Source organism: Chionomys nivalis, chromosome 14 (assembly GCF_950005125.1).
Source record: "Chionomys nivalis chromosome 14, mChiNiv1.1, whole genome shotgun sequence".
NCBI classification, from domain to species: Eukaryota; Metazoa; Chordata; class Mammalia; order Rodentia; family Cricetidae; genus Chionomys; species Chionomys nivalis.
In genome coordinates this window covers 8,169,579-8,191,790 of record NC_080099.1, presented here as the reverse complement: position 1 = coordinate 8,191,790, position 22,212 = coordinate 8,169,579, and the positions used below count along the sequence as shown (strand labels likewise).

The 22,212-nt window shown below is 38.5% G+C and overlaps 1 pseudogene; it reads right to left on the bottom strand.

Moving 5' to 3' along the window:
* Positions 1–20,702: 20,702 nt before the first annotated feature.
* On the bottom strand, positions 20,703–21,957 carry LOC130886983 (eukaryotic translation initiation factor 4 gamma 2-like; annotated as a pseudogene).
* Between the last annotated feature and the right edge of the window lie 255 nt (positions 21,958–22,212).

Below are 22,212 nucleotides of genomic sequence, written 5' to 3'. Positions count from 1 at the left end.
AGAGGCATCACCTTTGAGTGCAAAGATGGACAAAGGACTCCAATCAGACAAGACAGGAAAGTATGCAAGTGTTACTCTCAAAAAAGCCTGAAAAATGGACTTCAGAACTAACTGGACAAGATAATGAAGGATGCTTCACTCTAATCAAGGTGCCAATCAGCCAACAAGATGGTGCTGTACTAGCCGGGCGGTGGTGGCGCCCGCCTTTAATCCCAGCACTCGGGAGGCAGAGGCAGGCGGATCTCTGAGAGTTCGAGGCCAGCCTGGTCTACAAGAGCTAGTTCCAGGACAGGAACCAAAAGCTACGGAGAAATCCTGTCTCGAAAATCCAAAAAAAAAAAAAAGATGGTGCTGTACTAAATGGATAGGCACTGAATTCTGGTTCACCCAGTATCATAAAAAGTGTGCTACTGGACTAAAAATACAAATTAATATCAACCAACTCATAGGAAGTGATTTCAGTACCCCAATTTCCTCCAATAACTTAGTTGTTTAGACAAAATAGTAGAAGTGAAATATCAAAATTAGATGACATCATATGTGAAAAGAAGTTAAATGATAGCTCCAGAGTATTCCACCCAAACACCAATGAATACACATGGAAATTTCTCTAAATTAGACCATATCTTGGAACAACAAAAGAAAAACATCTTAACAAAATCAGAAAGACTGAAATAACTTCAGATATTCTATCTAACTGTAATCCAACTAAACTTCACATAGAAGACAAACAAATCTCTAGTAAGTACACAAATTCATGGAGATATAACAGTCATTACTAAATGATAGATGAGTCAAAGAATAAATTAAAAAAGAAATAAAAATTTCCTGGAACTGCATAAAAATTAAAACACTACGAAATCTCTGGGACACATTAAAAGCAGTTCAATGAGGTAAATTTACAGCTTTAAGGGCCTACATTTAAAAAAAATCAGAAAGAATACAAATAAATCACTTAATGATATCATTTTAAAAACATGGGAAAACAAGAACAAACTAAACCCAACCCAGATGGCAAAATATAATAAAAATCTATGGCAAAATTAATGAATAGAAATAAAATAACAAGAACCAATGAATCTAAGAACTGAATCTTTGAGAAGACTAACAGAGGGACAGACCCTTGGCCTAACTAACCAAAAGAAAGAGAGGACCTAAAATAACAGAAGAAATGAACAGGGTAATATTATTACAGACAGCGAAGACGTTCAGAATATTATAAGGGAGTATCTTTAAAAACCTGTACTCTGTTACATAAGAAAGACTTAAAAATGTGACAATTTTCTAGATTTAGCCAAATCACCAAAAAGAAAGAAAGAAAATTGAACAAACCAACAAAGAAAATTGAAATAGTAATAAAACACCTTCCAGGAACAAAAAAAAAAAAAAATTCAGGCCCAGTGGCGTCTCAAGAGCATTTCATTTGATTTTTTTGAAGAAAATCTACAGCCAATCCTCCTTAAACTAATAATAAAAACAAAAGAAACAGAAGGAGCACTGCTCCCAAACTCCTTCCATGAAGCCAATATCACTCTAGCACCCTAACCAGGGACAGAAACAACACAAAAAGAAAACTACAGGCCAATATATGCAACAAACTTAGGTTTTTAAATTCTCAATAAAAGACTTTCAAACTACATACAAACATACATCAAAAAGATTATCCACCATGGCCCAGTTGGTTTCATTTCAGAAATGAAGGGATGGTTCAATATACACAAGTTAATACATGTAATAAATCACATAAATGAACTTAAAGACAAAAGTCAAATCATTAATCATCTTGTTGGGGATACTAATACTGTGATGACCATGACCAAAAGCAACTTGAGAAGGAGAGGTTTATTTACTTTATGCTTCCACATCACTATTCATCGTTGAGGGAAGTTGGGACAGGAACTCAAGCAGGGCAGGAACCTTGAGGCAGGAACTAATTCAGAGACCATTATGAGTGCTTGCTCTTCATGGCTTATTCAGCCTGCTTTCTTCAAGAGCCCAGGACCACCAACCCAGGTGTGTCCTCATCCAGAATGGGCCAAGCCTTCCCTCTTTGATCACTAATTTAGAAAATGCCTTACAGGTTTGTCTGCTTACAGCCCAGTCTTCTGGAGGTATTTTCTCAATTGAGATTCCCCCCTCTCAGATGACTAAATATCCAAAGAAAGACATCCAGTGCACACTCATTCACAGTAGCCTGCAGGAAAATGAAGCATCTAATAATGAACGCATGAAGGTAAAAAAAAATCTAAAATGAAAACTTTAAATCTCCGAATAAAGAAATAGAGAAAAAGACTAAAAAATGGAAAAATACATGTTGTTCATGGTTTGATAGAATTAATATTGTGAAAATGATCATTCTACCAAAAGACATTTACAGATTCAATGCAATCTCAACCAAAATCACCATTTTACTCTTCACAAAACATAAGATAAATGATCCTAAAATTGATATGTAACCACAAAAGACCTTGGAGTAACCAAAATGATCTTAAGCAAAAAGAGTAATACTGGAGGAATTACTATTACAATCTTAAGATATATTATAGGTTGGGGATCAGAGCTGAAGCAGGAGAAAGGCCTATGGATACATGGAGAGTCCTAAACTTCCCAGGGGTTTCAAGACTTCAGCAGAGTCTACAGCCCTCAAGAGTATAATGATCTTGACCAAGAGAAGGTCCATTGGTAATCACGAGTTATCCAACATGCAGAGAATGTTTCAGACCTAGGAACGAAGCCCCAGTTGACCAAAAAACAACAGCCCCTCAGAGGAAGACCAGAGAGAAAGCATCTGCCCTAAACACCAGCCCCACTGCAACTTAGTCTTCTCCTGATTATTGTAAATACATCCACTGAAGAAAAAGTTAATTTTAAAAAGAATAAAAAGAAAGAAACCTTTGCCAAGAAACTAACTCCAGATGCACAATTCTAAGCAAAAGGAAAAATATGAAAAACCAAGATGATGTCTTCTCCAAATATTACTAGTCCAGTAGTAATAGCCCCAGTAAGATTAACCTGGAAGAGCTTCCAGTCAACAAATTTAAATAATGGTTATAACTATGTTTTTACAAACAAACAAAGAATTAATGAGTACACATTAGCGAAACAAAAAGAACCCAGTTACATAAAAGTAGTCTACCCAAGTTACAAAAAATAAATTCAATAAAGAGACTGCTGAAGAAAATTAAAAATGAAGTTGGAAATAAAAAGTTCAATAAGTCAAATAAAAAATCACAATGGAAATCCTTACTAACAGAATGGATCATGATGAAAATAGCATTATCAGGGGTAGAAGACAAGATAATTAATTGGTAAAGACCAATAATAAATATGCAAGAATGAAGCACTGGGAAGCTCTTGAATGCCATTAAAAAGATCAAACCTCCTAATTACATGCCACAGAATAAGTATAATAATGTTCCAACTAAAACATAGAAATACTTTCAACAAAATCAAAGAAGAAAGATTCTTAAATCAAGAGAAAGAAACACTTGCCCTGGTACATGAATCATAATAACACTAAGTAAAGAGAAAAGGAAAAAAATTCCCATAACATATTATAGCTAAATACTAAAATTTTTGAATTTAAGGTAAGATATGTATTGAAAACTTCAAGAGAGAAGAATGAAGTCCCTTATAAAGGTAAACCTATCAGAATAACTAGTTTTTCTACAGAAATATTTAAAGCCAGAGGAATATATTTAGGAAGATATATTCCAGGTTCAGAATGACCACAAACTTCAATCTAGACTATTAAACCCCGCAAAACTATCAATTAAAATTGAGGAAGAAAAAAATACTTTCCATAATAAAAATAGACTAAATAAATGTGTGGCCACTGAGATAGCAGTACAGAAAATACCAAAATTCATACTTCAATCTAAAGAGAAGTTTAAATACACCAAAGGCCTGACAAGGAATAGATAACTCCAGGACAGTTAACCAAAAAAGGTCTAGGAAAATACCACAAAATTAGCCAAATTACAGGAATTAATTTCTTCTTTCAGTAATAACTCAATATTAATGGAATTGATTCCTTAATATAAATAAACAAACTAGCAGACTGTGTTTTAAAAGGAGGATCCACCTTTATGTGGCCTCCAAGAAACTCGCTTCATAACCAAATACAGTCATCACCGTAGGGAAAAGGTTATCCCAAGTAGCTAGAACTAAGAAATAAGCAGACTCAGCTATTCTAATACTTGACAAAGATTAACTTAAAGCCAAAAATAATCAGAAGAGACTAAACATAGTCACTTCATACTCATTAACTGAACAATTCCTCGATTATAATTCAATAATTATAATTCCAAACATATATACACTAAATGCAGGAATATATCCATTTCCACAAAACAATACTACTAAATGTAAAGTTGCATATTAATCCAAACACAGTTAAAATAGATGACTTGAGTATGCAGTTCTCACCAAAAAAACAGACCATTTAGTCAAAAACAGAAAAATAGCAGAGTTAAAAGACACTGTAAATCAAATGGAAACAACAAAGTTCTACAGAAAATTCCATTCCACTTGACTGAATTATAAGGACACATTCTTTTCAACTAACCACAGAACTTTCTCCAAAATTGATCACATATTAGGATACAAAGTAAGTTGCAACACATACAGGGAAATTGAAATAGCATCCTTCATTCTGTCTCTGCACAAAGCTCAAATGGACCAAGTAGCTCACATTAATACCTGATATTTTGTACTTGCTAAATGAAAAACTAAGGAGTATGATTCAACTTTATAGGTAATGACTTTCTGAATAAGTCTATAGCAGCACAAGAAATAATACAAACAATTGATAAATAGGATCTGATGATGCTATAAAGCTTATGTACAGCAAAGGAAACTACGAAGCTAGTAAATAGGCAACCCATAGAATGGGGAAAATCTTTGTCAGCTATTCATCTAGCAAAAGATTAGAGTCTAGAATATACAAAGAACAGAGGATAAAGGGGAGGAGGAGTTATAGGAGTCTTAAAATGAGGAAATTAAGAAACTAGAAATAGAAATAAGATCCAGCTATGATTCCTAAGCATATACTCAAAAGTCTTAATAGCCTACTACAGAAGCACTTGCAACTTCTTGTTCATTGTCTCTCTGCTCACAGTAGATATGAAATAGAATCCACTTAGACAGCTATAAACAAATTAATGGATAAAGAAAATGTGGTACATATACACTATAAAATATTACCCATCTAACAACCAAAGTAAAAATTTTAGATAAATGGATGGAACTAGAAAAACACTGGGTGACTTGACCTAGACCTAGAAAGTTAAACACTGTGTTCTCTTTCAAGCAGATTCTAACTTTGAATCCTTTGTTTCATGTATTTAATGTAAAGAACATAAGGACAACAGGAAACTAGAAATGGTTCACTTGGGCAGATGCATTAAGGAAGGGAAGACAATAAAATAACGGTAAAATTAAAACAGAGAGGAGCCATACTTAAGGCCTAACATTTTGAGTGTGAAGATGAGAAGGGAATCACGATGTGAGGCAGGGGGCCTGAAAGTTTAACTAATATAAAGGATCTTTGACAAAGCTGTGTGGAAATATTGTCTTCCTACACCCCCAACTCCCAAATTTTCATTAGAGGGGAGAGTATAATACAGGCTCTATTAAAGGGATAAGAATATTTGGTCATTGAGTAGAGGGAAGACGGGTGATGAGTTAAGAAAAACTATGGATATACAAAGAATCTTTATGGAAATCTACTTGTTTGTAAGCTAATTGTACAATATCATATGAAATCTGATCTCTTTGAGTTCCCGTGCCCTCTGGGACCTTACACCAGCTTCTCTTCCACTTCAGTTAGTGCACCCAGGTCACCATCTTGCTCACCATCATGTTCCCCCTCATTCTCACCATGATGCTCACCAATGCCTTCTATTCTTACACCACAGGTGAGTCCCATCCAAGCTTCCCCAAGGCTACACTGTTCCCTTCAGCACCCAACCCTACTTTCCTGGCTCAGCCAGCATGCTACCATTCTCACAGGTCACACAAGACAGATGAGTATGGTTCTCGGGTGACTACCTTCAGCAAGCCAGATATAGATGATTGGGATTGCATAATGGAGTGAATACACTTGCTGACTATAGTCTGGTTCCTGAGCCCAAAGTCTGTGATGCTGTTTTGCAGACATATAGACAGTTAAGTAATTTTGCTAGTGCTTTTCACACGCTAGCAGTTGTTAAAGACAAAGCAGGACCTCATTAGGAAATATACCCCATGTCATCCAGTGTTGACAGAGACGGCTCGTTCGTTTCCCAGCTGCCCAGATCCAAAATAATCACACGGAAACTATATTAATTGAAACAGTGCTTGGCTAATCCTATTAGCTTATATATATACATATATATATATATATATATATATATATATTTCTAGCTAACTCTTACATCTTAAATCAACCCATCTCTATTATTCTGTGCATCACCATGAGGTTGTGGCCTATAGGCAAGGTTCCAAAAGCTTCCTGGGGGCTCCAAGTGGCAGGCATCTTTCTCTTTCAGCAGCTACATGGCATCTCTCTGACTCCCCCTACTTTGTCTCTGTTCAGAGTTCCTGCCTGGTTTTACTCTGTTAACCCACTGGCCGAAAGCAGCTTCTTTATTAACCAATGGCAATAAAACATATTCACAGCATACAGATGGGAATCCCACATCAATCCAGGTACACACACTAATGGTAAATAACCTGGGAGTCTCTAATTTGGTCCACTTGGCCTGAAAAAAGGATAAACTCCCCTTGATGAGCTTCCCAAGAATTTACTGCTATTGCTGCTGATTGAAACAGTCACCTGAAAATGTTTTATTTAAAGAAATTTTCCTTTGAGTATCAAACCATTTAATATTAACTTAGACTTTAGTAAAATTGAAATTAATTTGGACTATTTATGAGTTTGAACAGAACTGCCCTGCATGAGATGGCAATGTTGTTTCTGTAAGATATGAATTATTAAATTAAAAGTTCAATACTAAACCCAGATAATGAGATTTTGGACAGGGAGGCCCTAAAACCATCAAAAATAACCAAACTATTACCCGTTGGTTGCCCACCATCCCTAGATAATAAGTTCTGCTGTTTTTAACATATAGTACCAAAAGGTGCTGTACAGGCTGCTAGGAGAAAAAAAACTCAGCCATGGCCTACCCATAACTGCACTCTGAGTGCTACATTATGGATCTGCCAGGCAAGTTGAGTTCATGGGTAGAATAGTGTGGTAATATTGATTGGGTGAACCAACCATGTACCAATTGGTTATGAGGACGGTTCCATGAGAGTGGTTTTATGCTTAGTACACTGTAAACCTGGTCAAAAGTCCATGACAGGGAAGATCGTAGACCTGGGAGTTGTAGCCTACAGTTGATATTTTCACGGTGGCCATGCTGTGAAGCTGCCTTCTAAATTTTCCTATTTACACCCATAGAGCTGCTGCCAACTTTGATCAGAAAAACTTCTTTTTGCAATGGGCTGTGGTTAATGCAAAGATCACAACTGTAGTATTGAACTTGTAATAGATGTCAACCTTCCCCCCATCCAAGACTCAGAAAAGGAAACAGAGGGGATATGCAAGCTGAGAGCCAGGGATGAGAGCTGTGGTATCAACACACAATTGGCAGCAGCTGTGTTTATCTGCCCAAGAACTGCACAAGATCAAGGTAGTCAAGATTGCAGTATGGAAGGGAGGAGATCTCCTGTGGGTCCACCCCTGCTGAAGGACCTAGGGCCGTTGATGACTGCAGAGAAGGAGGAATAACTGTCTTTATGGTCCCACAGCATGCACATATAGGCACAGCACCAATCAGAGTTAGAAGGTTGTTGATAACAGTTTCATGGAAAAAAGAGAGAGAGAAGGAAACTAAAGATGGGTGGAAAACACCAGCTGGGGAGTTGGAAGGCGATGGAGTAAATGGGTGTGATAAAAAATACACTATATAAATAGAGATGATGCTGATGGGGCATTTTTTGGGATTTTGAAAATGACAACATCTAGAATTAATTAGTGCTCATGACTGCATGATGTAGTGTATGTACTACTGATTCCCAAATGATACACTTTACAGGGATGGACATAACCTGCAAGTTATATACCATGAAATGGGAGGTGTTCTAAATGGTGTCAAACATACTCCATCTTTAAATTCAGGATCAAGTAGACTGTCGTATGTGATATTGTCTCACTGAGCAGATGATAAGAGACTTTATAAGCAAAGAACAGCAGTAAGGTAATGAAAAGGTCTGTCACCAAGAAGCTGAGCATTTGATGATTGTAAGACACAATTTCATCTAACGCAATTGCTGCAGGAACTAGAAAACATTTAATGAAATCATATTATTGAGAGTCTCATCGATGCAAGCAAGCACTTACAGCTGTAGAGTTTTACGTTAACTTGTTTGGTGTCTGGATTACCCGTGAGAGACAGACGTGGTGTCTGTTGCTTTCTGAAAGAGATATAACATAATGGGACACAGTTCCTTTATAATGCCAAGTTTTATGGGAAACACCAAAATGTCAGAATGAAATGGGGGGGGAGGGGCAACAGCACACAATCCGAGTCGTAAGTGTCCCAGGTACCAGGAAAAGTGTTTTTAAAAATTAAGGAAAAAAGTAAAAGTCGCAGGGAGGGGTGGGGCAGGTGGTGAAGCAGTAGCAGGGAATTCAAGTGGACAGACGGTAAGAAAGACAAACTTATGATGTGTTTTGTTTGAGCGCAGAGAAGGGGCGTGCCACTCAACAGAGCAGGAACTTGGCTTGTAGCTGCTATATAAGACAGCTACAAAATGGGGCCTTTCATCTGATGGTGAGCTCCATTATTAACCCAACAACAGACTCCTAGGTGTTATGTGATTTCCAAGAAGATGCACATTCATCAAAATTTACAATTTTAGGGGCTTGTCAGTTTGCCCTAAGGCCCATTCTTCTGTGGATTTTATGAACCTCTTCATTGAATGACCTAAACATATCTCTGTGTATATGTCAGTAACTTCACCTGTCCTTACCAGTCTTTTAAGGAAGAGAGTAACAGAATGCTGTACATGTGGGCACCGGCATTCAGACAGTCCTCTACTTTCAGGCGTACGGAAGCGACAGAGATGTGTTTGCAGATATGACATGAAACTGGTTCTGTAATAACTTGGCACGCTTCATAAATGCTTCTTTCTGTTGGTCTTGCTGGAAAGTCGCACACAGCTCATCTTCCCTGCTGCTCACAAAGAGCTTATTTAGCTGTGACAAAATGGTGTCTCCACATTGGTAACTTTGGTAACTCCACTTGGTGACTGTGAGGAACCGAGCCTTTGTTTACTCATAGTGGCATGAATCAGGAATGAGACACACTTTTTCTGTGTTTAGGACTGTTGAGAGGCATAATTTACCCTGTTTTGACGAGTTCTATTGTTTGTCTCTGCCACTGCAAGTGAGGTTGCTATTAAAACAAGGTCAACATCATCGTCAAAGAACATGACCTCCTTTTGAGCACAGACCGACATATGATTTTATACATCACTCTCTAGGCTCACAATGTTACTTCTTTGCAAATATCTGCATAGTCCTTTGATTCCATTGTATATCCATGCTAAATAAACTAGACGTTCTGCCTCAGACCTTGCTATGGACTATCTCCACTGTCTTTTCCAAATGTTGTTGATACTTACAATTTAAATACAGTCTACATGCAGAAAGAAAATTAATTGCTTGGGAAGTTAATCTTCATTTGTCTTGAGTTTGTCAACTATCTAATGCTGCCACAAGTTTCATGCTAAATTAATCATTTGGCCCTCCTTACATACATATAATTTAGAAAGGAAAAATAATTCACTTCTTGACAGGTTCTGGGAAGTACTCATTTTTTTCCAAAATTTTAAAGGTTCTCTAGGAAAACAAAATTTATGACATCTTAATGGGGCTACGGGCTGCCTAGCAATTTGGTCAAACATTCTGTGGGTGTCTGTGGGTGTCTATGGGTGTCTGTGGGTGTCTGTGGGTGTCTGTGGGTGTCTGTGGGTGTCTATGGGTGTCCGTGGGTGTCTGCGGGTGTCTGTGGGTGTCTGTGGGTGTGCTTTGGATTGAGATAAGTATGTGCACGGATGCTGAGTGAAAGAAACCGCACTGTGAGGTGGGGTATGACTCCTCTAATCCTCAGCAATCATGGCTAACAACAGATAAATAAAAATGGTGGCTCCCCGTGAGTTAAGGATAACTCTTCAATGGGGACGTGCTCTGCTAGGCCACAGCTGTTCTGAGATGAGAGTGGGTTTTCTTCCCTCACAGTTTTTATTCCAATGGCAACTGTTGTTGTTCCTGCTCCACAGAACTGCTTGGAAACTGATGTATATAAGGACAAAAAAAAATCCCCAAAAAAACAAACAAAAGGTAAGAGGGGTGTCTCATGATTTCCTAGAGTGAGGAGGACATGTTCCCATGCCTAAAGTCAGGACTGAATAGAAACTTTAGATCACTTCTCTCCAAGATGAAAGCCATTTCCAAGCATGGGATTATATTGCGTCCCAGCTAGAAAACAGTGATGGAGGGAAAAGTAAATACCAGAAAACCCATTCTATACTTCATCTGTCTGCTACTATTAGCTTTCAAAAATTTCATAAATAATTTTTTTCTTAAGACAACCTAGTCTGGTCTTCAAGTTGTAATTCTCCTGATGGGCCCTGAGTTCACAGCTGTGTGCCAGAGTGCGCACTGCCTACTGTCTTCTCAGACTTTTTACACTGCATGCATTGCTTCCATGTTATAATGGCATTCAGTGAGATGCACATACCGCATTATACCTGATCTTTCTTGACCCAATGAAATCCTCCTTCTCCTTAAATTGAATAAAAATGTTGCCATCCATGTGCTGACTAAAACCCCTTTCTGAAGGTGTCAATATTCTCAATAGTGTTAAACCCATTGTTTCCGTCTTTGCTATATTGGAATTTAAACCTTGGATGAATCTTACCTTCTTTCTGAAGTAATTTCTATCTATTTTATCTAATGCCACAAAATTCTCCTAGAATGTTCCCACTCTTTTTCTCCTGCTCTGCATTTCCTCAATGATTATCTACTTCCTTGATTTCATAGAGTTTAGAAATCTACTATATTCATCCTCTCCACCATAGAATATAGTATACATGATATCAACACATTGTATATTATATTCGCTTTTGTAAATCAAGATTCCAAAATAGTGGTATGCTTAGAAAATCTTCACCCCACATTTGTTGAATAAATAAAGGAGTTCTATAAATTACTTTTCAACTTTTTGAAATTTTCTATTATTCCTCCCTTAAAGTTATTGATCTAATGGGTGAAAGAGAGCCTCCAAACAATCATGGCTATTGCCATCACCCTAAGTTGCACCCCAAAACTTGAAGATAAAGACCCTATTACTGAAAACACAATATGCTTTGAATGTTGGATTTGAAAGAATCAAGATAGTATTGACCACAATATTGTAAATGTGCTATGTAGCTATATAAAAGAGCACAAGAAACTAACTGGTAACTTTTCTTCTGTTTCAAAGACCAAGGAAAGTTCTACTGTATATTCAAAGCTAGACCAGATACAATCCCAACGCATGCCTCTCTTAGTGAGAAACATCAGTTTACTAGAGATGGCAGGGTCTGTTGCAACCGCTAAAAATGAGGTAGCAGTGAATCCTGGCACTAAGATCTGAGATGTATTAGCACTGGGGAGAGAACCCCAAGCAGCACTCCTCCTGTTTCCCCTTTCAAAGCCCATCCCTATCTTCACAGTTTGCTGTCTTAGTGGAAAATGCCCTCTTTTTGTTTCTGTCCCATCATCTCTCTCTATAACAAAGACTGATCACAATCAATACCCTTAAAAGGATTTTGCGTCCAAATTTTTATTGAGTTATGCCACATGCCTAGGTAAGCACGCTGCCGTTTTCACAGACTGGATGGCTGCACCTCACTGAAGTGATTAATGGATTCCATTTAGTTTGCCAAGCTTTGGGGGAATCAGACAAGAAAAAAAGAACCATTTGTGTATTAAATAAATGATAAAGATATTTTCTGCCAGACAGTAGATCCCTAAATAGAAATGCATTAAGCTGGACCGTGATTTCCCAATCATTCTCCTGAGGGGTGGGGAGGTTCTGGGAAACAGATAACTGGGTGCCTGGAAATAGATCAGCTGAGTGGACTGTTCCTGACCAGTCACCATGTGACGTTAATAAAGTCAAGGTCAGAAGCTGGATCTTTCTCAGAGCCAATTAGTTCTGTAGATCTTAGTCAATTGTGTCGTTAGCTGGGAAACCTTGCATGGAGAAAGCATGTGGGCGGAAAGCAAAGCACATCGTTGCCACTGAGAAGACAAGAAAATGACACATGTTGCTGGTGGCCAGCTTGTTATCATGATATATAAATGTATAAGATAGAAAAATGTGTTATGATGAAGAGGTTATGCTAACAAGTCTGTTCTGCTCATAACTGATCATCACAAATCACGTTGGTACCCATAACATTTAAGGCTTCCCATACACATATTCTACACTCATTGAATAATCTATTGTCCCCTGGTATGCAGAATAAGACCCATCCCACAATACATGCTCAGCATACATATATTTTGAATTCGTGAACACAAACCATTGGATGGTTATCAATAAATTTTATAGATAAATCAATCACAGGATAAAGTAGGTTAGTTTTATTCAAAGTTATAAAGTTGGAAAGTGTCAGAACAAAAATAAGACTTTATTTTCTCATTCTAAAGTGAGCATAACACATTGCCTGATTATATACTAAAAACTATTAGAAGAAAATAATAGCAAAAGGACACAATAGGAAAATTAATGTCAGTTGTATTTGAGCAGAGACTACTCAACGGGTATTGCTTATAGAGAGAAGATGCAGTTGGATAGCAATGGTTTGGAGGGTTTGAAGTAGAGAACAGCCTTGGTGGAGCTGTGACAACAATGTTCCAGTGCATGAAGACACATGTAAGATTTTTAAAGAGGAAGCACAGAGCATCTATCATCACATCCCTCTACAACTCAGCATAAACGGGTTTTGCTGCCAGTACTGGGCCTAGAACAACTGTATGTCTCAGTTAGGGTTTCTATTGCTGTGATGAAGACCATGACCAAAAGCAACTTGGTGGGTGTGGGGTTTTAATAAAAATTGCCTCCAGGGCTCATATATTTGAATAATTAGTCCCCAGAGGAGTGGCACTATTTGAAAGGATTTAGAAAGTTTTTGAGGTGTGGTTTTGTTGCAAGGAGTAGCTATAGCCTTCTTGGAGAAAGTGTTTCATTGACTTTGAGTTTCAAAGCCCAAGCCAGGCCCAGTGTCTCCTCTCCTCCTCTCCCAGCCTGCAGATGAGGAGGTGGCTCTCAGTGACTGCTCTGGAGTGACTTGTGCCACCGTGCTCCCACCACAGTGATAATGGAATAAACCTCGAGACTGTTAGCACCCTCAATTAGATGGCTTTCATGGGCACTGCCTCGGCCATGGTTCAGAGAAAAGAACAGTGACTAAGACAAGCAGGAAAGAGTTTGTCTCCTCTTACAGCCTGAAAGTCAGGACAGGAACTCAAGCAGGGCAGGAATCTGAAGGGAGGAACTGAAGCCAAGGCCATGGAGGAGTGCTGCTTGCTGGCTTTCTCTTCATGACTTGTCCAACCTGCTTGGATTTGGAATCCAGGACCACCTATCCATTGGTAGCACTTCCCACAGTTAGGTGGGCCCTCCCCCATTAATCATCAATTAAGAAAATTCACTGGGCGGTGGTGGCACGTGCCTTTAATCCGAGCACTTGGGAGGCAGAGGCAGGTGGATCTCTGTGAGTCTGTGAGTTTGAGGTCAGCCTGGTCTACAAGAGTTAGTTCCAGGACAGGCTCCAAAAGCTACAGAAAAACCCTGAACCACAAGACAAACTTGTGGGGCATTTTCTTATTTAAGGTTCCCTCTTCCAAAATGACTCTAGCTTGTATCAAGTTGACGTAACCTAGGCAGCTTATCGTTATGACCCAGCACTGTCAATACTCAATTTATAGTCAAATGGAAATGATAAGTATATTTAAGAGACTCTATTTAATATATAAAGAATTTGAAAGGCTGTTCGAAATATAGAACCAAAACTTCTTCTTACAGGATAATTAGAATTTTTATAAGGAGCAAAGCAGGGAGGTACTGCAAATAGAAACTAATGATACCAGGATGTTAGGAAACCATTAACATTAGCATGCTTTAGGGACCAGTAACTGTCAATTGGTCTTGCCAAAGTGCTTAATCATAACTATTTCCTTATTCTTATTTTCATTGCAACACCGTTTGCCACATAAATCAATTGTAATTGCCTATTCTTAAGAATGTATTCTTAGCTAGACTGGTAGTAGGTTTATAAGCCTAGATTTTAGGAGCTGAAGGCTGGAAGATGAGGAATTGTAGGCTAACTTGGCTATACAATGAGGTCCAAACAAAAACAAAATACCAACTTTATTCTTTATTCTTTCTATTTTTTCTTTGTTTTTTATTGTTTTACTTTTTTCCTTGTGAATTTCACATCATTCATCCCAATCCCACTCATCTCCCTGTCCCCTTGCTTTCTCCCTCTGCCCTTGCACTCTCCCTACCCAAACAAAATTTTAAAGTAAAACAAAAAAAATACAAAATATAAAACAAATGAAAAATCTTGGCATGGAAGCTGTCGTGTGGCACAGTGAGTCACACAATGTGCCCTTTAGTCCATCCATCTTTACTTGTAGGTGTTCATTGCCATGAGTCATTGGTCTGATTTGAGAGCTCTGGCTTCTACTACGTCCTACTACTGGGCCCTCACTGGCCCCCTTAGTATATCTTATTGTTTGTTGCCTTGTGTCCTAAAGATCCTGTAACTTTGAATCTGCAGGTCCAGCCCCTCCACATAAGGTGTGTGTTGGTATGGGCTACCTCAGAGTCCTGAAAAGAAATTTTAAAGAATTTCTTATTAAAGTAATTTATTAAACATTCAGTATGTGACAGACACTTAATTAGGTACCTTTCACTCAGTCTCCCTTAATTCTCAAATGGGAGATGGCATATTATTAATCCCATTTCACGTAAGGGGAATCTGAGGCTTTAAGATGCTTGTTGAGTAATCAGGGCATAAAGGCAGCACCTCGATTCCAAAGAATGTGCCATCAGGTCCTCAGAGACTCACCTTGCTCTGTAGCAGTGATCAGTCTTCCACGCACAGCCCAGTCCATCTGGTGCCTGATTTTTGTTGGTACCTTATATTCCTACGCTGACATACCACATCCCTTGCGTTTGAGTCACAGTGACAAAATGAAACAAAACTGAACAGCTGGAGCAGAGAGCAAAGCATCTGTGGTCTTCAAAATCTGGAAATATTCACTATCTGACCCTTCCCAGAAAGACTTGAAGCACCCTGGCACCCCATAGTTCAGGAACGCCATAGTATAGCTATACTTGTGAATGAGCATTTAAAAGTTTAGGTCATAGCCGGGCGGTGGTGGCGCACGCCTTTAATCCCAGCACTCTGGAGGCAGAGGCAGGTGGATCTCTGTGAATTCAAGGCCAGCCTGGTCTACAAAGGGAGTTCCAGGACAGGCTCCAAAGCTACAGAGAAACCCTGTCTCGAGAAACCAAAAAAAAAAAAAAAAAGACCATGGTGGGTACACCCACTGAAGCAGTCTACCTGAGCTAATAGGAGCTCACCAACTCCAGCCAGACTGGGAAGGAACAACCATAGGACTAGTGGTTGGCAGTTGCATGGCTGGGGCAGACTGAGGGGTCACTGGCAGTGGCACTGGAATTTATCTCTACTGCATTTAATGGCTTTTAGGGAACCTATTCTCTTTGGATGATACCTTGCTCAGCCTAGATATAGTAGGGAGGGCCTTGGACCTTCCCCAAAGCACTGTGCCTTACCCTCTCTGAGGAGTGGATAGGGGTTGGGTTGAGAGAGGTAAGTGGAGGGAATGGGAGGAGGGGAGGGAGTGGGAACTTATATTGAGCATGGATAATGAAAAAAGATAGCTTGGTTTTTTTTTTTTTTGTAAAAAATAAAAAAAGAAAGGGCAGGATAGGAGAGCTGGTGGAAAGGGAAGAGTGTGCAGTAACTGTTTCTTCAAGTAGAAACATTCCTTCCTAGAAGAGGGAGACTCATAAGATTTATGCAGCTAATTAAATATATGAGACTCCAGAAACTCACAAATGTTATGACTCAAGAAGACCCCTCCCCAGGGTTACATAAGCCGCAAACTGTAAGTTTGACGGAGACCTCTAGATATGTCATCCACACTAGGGCAGGTCTTTTTCCCAATGCAATTGCAATAGAGTCACTCACCCTCTTCTAAGGAACCCCAATAAACTTAGTAGCTCCCTGAACTAGATTTCAAAGGAATCCTTTCTTTGATGTGTCATCACTACCCTGTCTGGGGTGGATATCTGTTTATGTGTCCCCAAAGAGAACATATGATAGAAAGATTCAGCAATGGTGATACTGAAGCTTGGTTTCTTCTATACTTCCTGTTTCTCTTTGCATGATGCTTTAGAGCAGGATTCTCAACCTTTGGCCACAGCACTTTTGGAGACACATATATACTATGTATCAGATATGTTATGATTCCTAACAGTAGCAAAATTAAAGTTATAGAGTAGCAACAAAATAATTTTACAGTTGGGAATTTTACAGTTCCTCACAACATGAGGAGCTGTACTAAAGGGTCACAGCACTATGAAGGTGGGGAACCATGGCTTTAGAGTCTACTGTGAAGACATATTTCAGACGCACCATGTTCGTGATAACCCAATAACTTTGGTGAGTCACCTCATCTTGGCTTCCCACTCCTGTCTTTATTCCTTTCGACTTTTCCTGAGAAAGTACTTTCAAGTACAAACCAGAGTGCCAACCACAAGTATGATGTTTTCACAATTCAGACCACTATACGCCTGTCCTGTACAAGTGCTAATGAACCTAGCAACATTCTCAATGCCTTGGAGATTTCTTGAGCTACTCAAACTAATCAATCTTAAACCATTTAATCTGTTTTACTTGTTCCTTAACACAATAAAGGTGTTTCCCAAGGGTCACCCGCCTGCTCATGCTCTCTTTAGATCTGTGACTATAACAAACTATCTTCTCAGAGACAGTCATCTCTTCATCTCTTGGCCTAACTGTGGTGGTTTGAATAAAAATGGCTCCCCTAGGCTCATAAAGAGTGGCACTAATAGGAAGTCTAGCCTTGTTGGAGTAGGTGTGGTCTTGTTAGAGGAAGTTGTCACTGGGGGCTGGGCTGGGAGATGGGCTTTGAGGAATCCTATGCTCAAGTCAGACAGACTAGTGTGGCAATTCTCTTCCTGCTGCCTGTGGATCCAGATGTAGAGTTCTTAGTAACTTCTCCAGCACAGTGTCTGCTTGCATGCCAACCTGACAATAATGGACTAAATCCTCCAAACTTTAAGACAGCACTAATTAAAGGTCTTCCTTTGCTCTGGTGATGGTGTTTCTTCACAGCAATGGAAACCCTAACTAGGACAATGACCACACCTAAATCGTATTAAAAGACATCTACGCTAAGAAGCTGTGAACGTATTTAGGGCTTAGTTTGTCAGTGTGCCAATATATATGAGATCTCCTTGATCATTTCAGTAATCTTCTCAATGAAGTGCTTCAGTTATGACTACTTCTCATTTGCAGAGAAAGCACGAAAACAAGAGGTTGTCCAGAGTCGTGTGAATGCACTTGGTGCCCTGGTCGCCCTCATGGGTATAGATTCACTGCCAGAAGCAGCTGTCTCTGGAAGGGACAAAACAAATAAAAATAGCTGTGGCTGCCCTTGGAAATCAGAGCAATTTGGAGATGGCATATCAAATTAATGAAAATATGAACTAAATACAACAAATTAAATTAATTGGATAAAGGTTTTTCTTCTTTTTCAGGAAGTGGTGAATAAAATATTAATGAATGGATTATTAGTGGATGATAATGACTCATGCAATTAAAATCATCTAGGTGTATAAACTCATGATTTAAAGAAAATCCTTTCAAATTATTGTTTTCTGAAATGCTTAATTTTTCCAGTGCAATGCTATTAATTTGATTCATTTCATGAGTAAAATCTTTATTTTCGTATAATAATTGATATATATATATATATACCTTAGAAATAGAGACATCAAGATGACTCAGTGTATAATGGCACATGCATTAGCTAAGAATCACATGGTAGAAGAAGAGAAAAGATTCCTCTAAGTTGTCCTCTTACCTCCATGTATGTACCATATTCAAACACACACACCACACACTAAATGTAATACAAAATACAGAAAGTAATTAACCTCTTTTAAATTAATAAAGAATTAGACACTATGTTAAGTATGATAACACCCGATTTCTTCACATTTTCTTTTTTCTTATTTTGTTTTAAATAAATAATTGCATCGTTTCTTCTTTCCCTTTCTGCCCTCTAAACTCTCCCATACCTCGCCTTTCACTACCTCTCAAATTCACAGCCATTTTTTATTATTTTGATATGCATAAATATATAAATACAGCCTGCTAAGTCCTTTCAGTGTTGCTTGTAATGTAGGCACATAGTGCTACACACTATCATTGTATGTCTTTTTCTATTGCCTTCACGTTTTATTAAAAAACAGAACTGTATTTTTCCAAAATACAAAAGGACAGTAGGGCATGTTTTCAAAACAAATTTTGTGTTTAAAATATGTGCACATGATATTTCATGTGCTTCTCAAGTCATAACTATATCCAACTAGCATCCACCATAAAACACTGTGACACCTGCCAGTGGAGTGTGCATAGGTGTGCACGCTCACTTCTGTTAATCAGAGATATAGGGCACTTTGTTGATCAATATCATGTGAGCAGAAGAATTAACCTGTATTGTAGGGTGAATTGTCAATATCCATTAGTATACACATTCCTGTGATTTACCATGAAAATAGAACAGGAGAATTCATTGGCTCAGGAAGAATGACTCAGAAAACACATGGAAACTCTAGAGTCAAAGACAGCAGAATTTCACAGAACTTGTTGAGTCTTTGATAGATGTACAAATGAACAAATCTAAATGGACCCAGTGGGAGGTGTGTGTGTGTGTGTGTGCATATGTGTTTGTGTGTGTGTACATAACCATAATAAAGAAGAAACTATAAATTTGGAAGGGGGTGTGGGAGGGGTTGAAGGCAGGAGAGAGAGTAGCAAGAGGGATGAAGATGTGGCATTCATGTATGAAGTTCTCAAAATAAAATTATTAAATAAAACAGAAATTTGATATAGGGCACTGAGATTTGATATGATTTATCTTCTAAGGCATAATTGCAGAATAAGCCAACTCATAAACTTGAGGCATTGATTTTTCTGTCCTTGTATTCCAAATTTTATAAAAATAAGATCACTAAGAATTTGGTTTAGCTCTCTCTACGTAATGTTTTCTAAAATGCATAAAAATCCCTTAGCAAATGTGACCTCACCAGACTCACTGTAGGGCTTTAGATGTTTCCCATGTGAACAAGACTATCTGCAAAGTGCATTGAGAATAAGCAATATTATAAATATAAATAAAATACGTTTAAATAAAAAGGCCTTTGTTCTGCATCTTTTTAGGAAAAAGAATCCTGCTTACCTCCTGGCCTGCTCATTTTTCATCCTGAGTTACCTGAAGTCTAAATAAAGCTCCAAATCACTTCAATCATATTCTTTAAAGATTTTGTATCCATTATTCTCCTAAATCAGCATCTCTATCTTCCGTATCACTTAAGAGTTCATTCCCTTTGAAAAAAAACACTGCCTATTAAATTACCCCTGGAAATGCATGCAATGTTCCATTATGCACGTCTGGAAAATTTGTAATGCACCTCATGTACCTCATTAGTAAGTGGGGCTCTACAATGTAGGGATTCCATGTCTCTCACCTCAGCTGAGTGCCCTACCCAGGCAACATCCTATCATTTTAATATCAAAATTCTAGTGCTGATAAATGCAAGTATGTAGAATCAGAACATGAGCAAAATAGAGTAATTAAGAAGACTTAAATTCAGTAACTCAACAGAAAAGTACAACTCAACTCCTCACTGTTTGTGTCATGCACATGCACACACACACACACACAAACCAACGATTCAAGGGCATTGCCAATCTCTTAAAACAGATCAACTTTGTACAAGAAAGTCACAGCAATTAAAAAAAAAAAGACTTATGAACTTGTCCAGACTGAGAAATATTAAAATACAGCATAGACTACAGATATAAATGTAGGCAAAGTGTTTATTACAGCAACAATCATCAATTATAGTTAAGACATTTTCTGTAAGGACAAATGAAATAATCAAATATTAAACAACTCAACTGCTACTGAATGAAGTACATTTCTAACTTAATACAGCCTGTGACAGCTGACAGCAAAGATGATCCTTGCGATAGACCACCTCTGCCTGAGGACTTACAATGGAATCATGACATGCTGTTCATAGACTATGTAAATATTGAAGACACTCCTAAAATCTGTGGGGACAGAAAATGACTGTGACACGTCATTACAAGAAACAAATCATGTTAAGAAATAAACCCTTTCCGGTGCATTCCTGTTTTAGACATCATGAAAAGACTGCAGTGAAGTGAATGTTCGTGGTGGTAAGGTCAAACACAGCTGTGTCATGGTGACAGCGTGTTCTGCACACAATGAGACCTTGCCTGGCTCTTCAATCAGCTCCTTCCTCTGGCTCTCTGTCTTTAGTGATTTCCAGCCAGGTTAGCCACAATTCACCCGGAACAAAGTCCTGCCCTTTCTCAGAAAATTTCAAATGGTTTGGATTCCAAGCCAAGAAAGCTTCCTTTTAGACAATTTCAACATCATAGAAATGAACAAAAAGATGAAGTAACAAGCCTTCTAGAAGCTGCTGTTATAAAACTGCGCCTGATCGGAGGGAATTTTTGCATCACTGCTCTGAAAGAAAGGAGCAGTTGTTTTTCCTGAACTAACTTGTCTAGAAAAGCGGAAGAATCCATTTCATCGATGGCTGGGCTTATTTCATCAGATCCATTCTGTGAGAAGCAAGTCATTAAGATACTCACGGATCCTTTATCTACGTTAAGCTCAGGCCAGATGCTATCTTCAGTCCATTTATATAAATATATATATATATATCCTGAGTGGATGGATTCCACTTAATTTGCTTCAATAGTTCCTATTTCAGCTTGAGAAGTGGGAAGCTGAAACGACTTTCCTTTCCTTCCAAAATCTCCACCATATGATCCTTACTCTGGGGTCATTTTCTGCACATGGTACTTCATTTGTTGAAAAAGTTCAGCTAACCATTCCCAATCTTGTAATCTACCTAACTGCTGAAAACAAAGTAAGAAGAGTGAAATCGTTGCCTCTCTCCGGTAGTTGGATAGTTCGGAATGCTCCCCGGCTCGAAAGTGATGGCACCAACTGCACTCTTAGCTACACATGATTCCATCAAGGGGATGTCAACCACCAGTTTGGAACACTGGACAAATACATTTCGGAAAGCCTGCATGAGGCTGTCACTTCTGTTAATTGGCCAGGCAATATGCTAATTACAGCGACAGCCATCAACCACAGTTAAGAACTTAACTGAGCAAATTCATCAAAGAACTTCCATTTTCTTCATCTTGATTGCTTCTATCCAGTGACAGTTTGATCGCTTTGTATTTCGGAGCTCTGGCTTTCTCCAACGACATTGATGGCACCATTGGCCTCACCACTGTTTAGATCTTCCTTCACAACAATTTCTGGTTAAGTAGCTCTTCGCGTCTGGTGGTGGCTTTTGCTAGTCTGGTTAGGACTTTCCTAAAGAAGTGGTGGGTCAGTTCTGAGACCAAGCTGCAGTGTCTGTCCTGGAGGTGATGCTTCCATGCATGGTAGTCGTGCATCAGTAAAAAATCATAGGTTATCTGGGGCTGAAGCTTTGGCACTTGAGTTTTATGCATTAAGAAAAAGGTCACTTCATATCCCTTGAGGTCTAGGGAAAATCATGAACAAACAGTCCTGGCTCTCTAACCGTATCTTAGCAGATCAATCGCCTTTGGTCAATTATAAGACAAACCTTGCGTGAAACTTCGTTGGTGTTCTTGCAACTCTGCTACAACAGGAAACAAATCTTTCCTAGCAATTTCTTCCTTAACATCAAGGAAATCATTCTGGTGAAAAACTAATTCAATAAGAATTTATCTTATTCATGGTCT